The following is a 5895-nucleotide window of genomic DNA, read 5'->3' on the forward strand; positions in this document are numbered from 1 at the left end:
GTACGCGGGCCTCTCACTGTTGTGGCCTCTCGCGTTGTGGAGCACAGGCTCCGGACGCGCAGGCTCAGCGGCCATGGCTCACAGGCGCAGCCGCTCTGCGGCATGTGGGATCTTCCTGGACCGGGGCACGAACCCGTGTCCCCTGCATTGGCAGGCGGACTCTCAACCACTGTGCCACCAGGGAAGCCCGCACATAGCCTCTAGATGAATGCTTGTTGAATTAAATTATGACTTTTAAAATATCTCAGATATCACAATAACCAGCATAGTGCTCTACATTTGACAAAGTCTTTTTGCACATATTATTTCACAAGCACTTCACATCAGCTTTCATATAGCTTCACATTATTTTGCAACAGTTTCACACAGATGGGGAAGGTAAGGTTCAGAAAGGTGACCAACTCAAAAGTTGTGAAATTTAGTAAAATTTGACCTCAGATCTTTCTGACTCCACACTCTGCCAACTCTGCTATATTGTAGTGTTTCTTTTAATATCTTACACAATCTTTCCAGTGCTATGAGGTAGAATAGGTGTCCTGTTCTATCGCATAGACTTGTCCTAGGGTTAATGACAGGGCTGGGACTAGAACCCAGCTCTTAGCTTTGTGCCCTTTCCACTGTGTAAAACAATCTTCAGGCTCTTTCTCTGCCCCCAAAGGAGTATGGAGGAGAAAGAGTTCTTAAGTAACAAAGATTTCATTTTTGGAAAACATTTAAAAGTAGAAATCATATTTTTCTAAAACATCTTCTCATTAAGAAGCATAGTTAATGATAATTACTTTAAATTTATTCTGATATTACTTCAGAAAAACTCCATCTAGGAAAGAGGCTACCATGAGGTCTCTGTCTGTAGAGTAGACTGTACAGATCTCATATGTTTCCTGTGAATCCTTCAACAATTACAATCTGGTATTCCACCAAGTGTTACATTTGGCACTAAGTGGCACTAAGTAACTCATTCTTTTCTTTAATCACTTGTTCAGTCATTCATTCAGTAGAACATTGGTTGAGAGTTTGCCAGACTCTAGGTTCTATGCCAGGCACTGTACAGGGTGCTGTAGGGGATAATTCATAAGAAGGCCTTCTCTCACCTTAAATCTTAGCCAGATCATGTGTATTGCTAAAATTAAAAATTTTGCATTAAAAGTATTAAGAAAGAAATCAGGTTTGCTTTTGTTAGTGGTATACTGATAAGCTTACAGCTGTGATTAGCACGTATTTATGAGAGGCAAATATTATGCACAGTAAGTTAGTGTGCGTATACAAATTATGTTCTTCCAAAGTGCTTTTAGCTCTGTAAAGTGATATTGCAAAAATATAAATTTGAGGTAATATATGGCTCTTACTGGTCATAATTATTAGTGTGAACACCAGGTCCTCAGAGGGGGACTCTGAGCCCTAAGAGAATAGTTTAGAGCTGCCAGAATTAGCAATGATGCAGTATCACCCTGAAGTATCAGGAGCAGAGGTGCCCCAGAGCGCTCCCCAGTCCTGTCAGGAAACTTGAACTGCCCCAGTACTCCAGCAACAGCCTAAGGACTTGAAGTCCCTGAAGCTGGGGGAGGTCTTCCTGGAACCCTCAGAAGCAGAGAGAACATGCCCCCTCAGATACAGTGAGGAGGTTTTACAGATCTTCATAAGGCATGGAGATCAAAGGATATGAAAAAGTAGGAGGAGTTTCAAGCTCAAGTCTCAAAGGTGATTCTCAGGATTTGACCCAGAAGGAAGCTTCCTTAGGAACAGATAATGCATTGAAGCATTTTGCTTCAGCAAAAACATAGAACAGAAATCCTATTGCAGTGTCCTGCATTTTATAGCTTTATTAAAGATGGGTTTGAAGGTCACATTCACTACTCAATTGTAAACTGAATGGAGGGGATAAGATCTCCCCACACGGTACGTTCCTCTCTTGTCTGAGAACGACGCACGGGCTTTTCAGCATAAACTCCATGTCATGCAAGTCCAGCTTCAGTTCCAAAATTCCTATCACACTCTCTGTTTGTGGAAGTGATCTCTGCCAGACTGCCTTAGATACCAATTTTATTTATTCTTAAGTTTGCAAGGATTCTTAACACACATTTCCATTAGAGGTGGTTAGCTGGCAGAGTTTTCCCTTGACTTCTGAGACTGGTGCAAATTGACTCTTGATACCCAAGAAGTGTTACTTAAACAAACTAAGTAGCTTTGGAAATAGCCGTTTATTCCATTAAAGGGCTTGCACATGAGGTCCTCTGGCTAACCTTGGTCTTAACAAGAACCCATTGTGACCCATCAGGACTTGCTAGTACCCCTAGTTCCCACTTTGGTTGTATTTAGAGCTTCAGGATGTGTCACTACTGAGCAAGAAATGCTCAGAAATTCAGGCTATGAGGGGTTAGATTAGAGCAAAGTAATTTTAGGGGAGTTATCCAGAGCTTTCAACCTCAAGGTTTATAGGAAAACCCCTGCAGTCTCCTCTAAGGGTCTTCCAAGATCCTTACAAAATTATTAGACTAGGCATTTCGCAGTAGAACTATAGCCTCTGGCAACATACTTCCAAATGCTAGTTCCCGCCAAGAACAAGTATTTCTTTGTTTTTTATGTATTTCGTGTCTTTACCCATTTTGCCATTAAAATATATTCATTTCATTAACTTATTGAGGATCTGCAAAAAATATGAATGCTATGTGAAACAAATGAACAGTTAATTTTTTTGGTAGTTGAAAAATAATCAAGAGAATTACAAATCAAGATGTTCTGCCTGCATCCTGGAGTCATAGAAATTCTGTGCCAGATGAGCCTTATCTAATTAGGTGATCCTGTCATTTTCTAGAGAAGGAAACAATCCACAGGTTAAAGTGTCTTTTCTAACACAGAGCCAGTCAGTAACAATTCAGAGCAGAGTAAGTTCTTTTTTCTCTCAGCCCATTGTTCTACTTCTCTTCCCTTTCTCTTGTAGTTGAGTAGCTTTTGGAAAAATGTGTTCCTTATAGCAGTAGTTGCAAGGGATGTTATTAGATGTTACAAGAGAACAAAAGTGTATATGGGGTGGGGGTGGGTGGGGACTCCAATGTCAGTTAAAGTTGAGGAATGCTGAGTTTGTTTCCTTTCTGTAGGACTTTGAAGAGTTTTTAATGTGCTCATATATTGTGAATTTATAAGGGGACAAAGGCTGTGTTTTACGAGACTTATTTGACCTTAAACTGCGCCCCATCCTCCTTTTCTCAGAGCAGCTTAAAGGACTCCATGTCCTTTGGGAAACATGGCTCTCAAATAAAAGTTTACAGGTCTTTTAGAAGACATCCCTAATGGAATTCTGAATGGTACATTCACCATGTAAACCGTAATATATCTCAAAGTTTAGTGAGATACCAGAAAGAAGACGTATTTGCCATTCAGAGCTATGCATCAAGTATAGAGATTCTTTTCTACCTATGTTGTGTGGAATCAGTATTTGTTTTAGTTTTGAAAGTTTTTCAAAGATCAATTAGTGTGCAAATACAGTGGTGATATATTGATATTACATTTTAATAATGCTTGTTTGTTTGGCACTTTATAGTTTTCAGAATGCTTTCATAACAACCCTGTGAGACAGGCAGGTGTAAGTATTATCAGATGAGGCACTGGAGGCTCAGAAAGGTTTTTGTGATTTTTCCCTTAAGTTTATACCACAAAATGGTGGAGCCAGAATTCAGTTGCAGAGCTTCTGACTCCAAGTCCAGAATTCTTTACTCCACACCTGGTTTCTTACTTTTTCTTCTAGCTTTATATTTTACTATGAAAGGTATGGAAGCGGATCTTAAACATCATTTTGGCTTCTTACCAAATACTATTTTTTATGGCAGTGACCCAGAAAGTGTAACTCCGATTGTAGTTATCCCAAAGAAAACCCTTCTTTTGTGCTTTGCAGTGCCACTTGTCTGGGTGATTGGAGTGTATTTCAAATACCATTTGATTTTGAAACCAAGATTGGATATATAGTTTTAATTGCTTATGTAACTTCTGGAAAATGTATCATCTTTGCATTCTCAGGCAAAGTAGAGATGGTTTGAAAGTAAAAAAAAAAAAAAAGATTATTCAAATACAACAGTACATCTTTATTCTCACAAACTTTCTTAGCTTTAACTTGCTTTGACAACCGACTGATGTAACATCTTTGTAAATGTAAAATATTTATATTTTGAAATAAAATTACTATGTGTTGAATGAATCAGGTGGTAAACTTAGTCTCATTTCTGTTGAGAAATTTGGTCTTCAGTGAAGTCAAACTTTCACGAATACATCCATCTCTTAGGCCTTATATCTTGCCTTTTCTTTGACACCAGTGCCGGCACTGAATTTTTATGAAATATGGGCAACTTACATAAGGGAAGATGTACCTGTGGAGTGGGTGCTGAGCACCTTAAAGGGGTGAAAGGGTCCAAGGCTAAGGCTGGAGCCCTCAGAGCCCAGGGGAAGGTGACTTTGTGGTAGATAAGGAAGTGATGAGGTGGGTGGCTGGGGAGTGAGACTCAAATGAAAAGAAAGTTGGATAAAAGAACCACATGTTTTGAATGAAGAAAACAAACCTAAGGTATGGCTATCTTCAATAGCAAAGATAATCTACGCAGCAGTAGCAGATGGAGCTGAACCCCAAGTGGAGGTATTTTGAAACACATCTCAACAGTGCTTGGGAAAGAGCTTTCTGACACCTCGAGCTGGTGTGGTATTCAGCTCATCAATCTGACATTATAGATGGAGAAAATGATCCTGGCAAAGGTGTAAGGGGTGGACTAGCCAGCCTCAGATTCAGATTGTTTTCTACTCTTGATAGTTTCTTATTGGCAAATATGCTAGTTCACAAAATATTTCTTCATGCTTCTCAGTCTGTTGCGTAAGCCTAGGACCCTTTCACAGGGTGTGTGCTTCTGTCAGCCTCCCCTGAGTTTGCTTCTGGAAACTTTAGGGTCACAGGTGTCCAGTTCTCCCATCTCCATCACACAGGGGCTCCTTGATTCTTAGCCTTACCCTTAAGTGAGTTTAGTCAGAGTTACACACTAATGATCTTCAGTTACTGAACAGCTGTTGAGAAACTGCTCTGCGCTAGGCACGAGGGGAAAAGTAGTTTTAAAAATAGCGTTGAGCAGAGGTGAAGTTTTTCCATATGTTCTATTTAATTTCCTTTGAAGAGTAATTCTGAACAGTAGCCTGAAGATACCCAAATCACTGTTTTCTTGCCGGGTATCCAGATACTCCTTAAATGATTGCATTATCAAAAGTTTCATCTTCAGTCCAGGTGAAATTGTGAGAAAGATACGGTTAGGAAAAGAGCAGGGTGGAAGGGGGAAATGGGACCTTCTCGAGAAGCTCCAGAAAGACTATAACCTGTAGAATTCCCGTCTTACGGTAAAAGCCCTTCCCTATAGGCTTGACTCTGGTCCCGGTCTACCAGTTAGTTTCAATCCCAGCGCAGCTTCCAGTAATCGCGGGGAATTCGGAGTTAGGACGAGTCACTTCTGAGGAGCATGGGAAGCTTCGCTGGGCATGGATGTCTTTGCCCTGGTAAGAGGCCACGTGGCCGTGGGACGCCCTCAGGTATCTTTGTTTCTCTGTTCTAGAGGGGGTGAGACGTGTGTGGAACCCACTAAGGAATGATCTGAGAGAGACAGGATGGGGATTGGGGACCGAGGACAGAAGGGGCGGGGCCAGGGTTAGGGGGTGGGGCTGCAGGGTGGACTCCAGACTGGGGCGCGTGGAGGCGGAGAGTGGGCGGTCCCGTGCTGGGGTCGGGCCCGGCGGGGTGGCGCCTCGGGCCGCGCGGGTGCATCGCAGCTGCGGAGCGCAAGCAGGCTGGCGGTGGCGGGTCCGCAGCGGCGCGGCGTCCGGGCTCCGCGACGGGCTGAGGGCCATGGCCGCCTCTCCGGGCCCGGCCGGCGG

This window comes from Lipotes vexillifer, unplaced genomic scaffold (genome assembly GCF_000442215.2).
Source record: "Lipotes vexillifer unplaced genomic scaffold, Lipotes_vexillifer_v1.1 scaffold230, whole genome shotgun sequence".
Taxonomy (NCBI): Eukaryota; Metazoa; Chordata; class Mammalia; order Artiodactyla; family Lipotidae; genus Lipotes; species Lipotes vexillifer.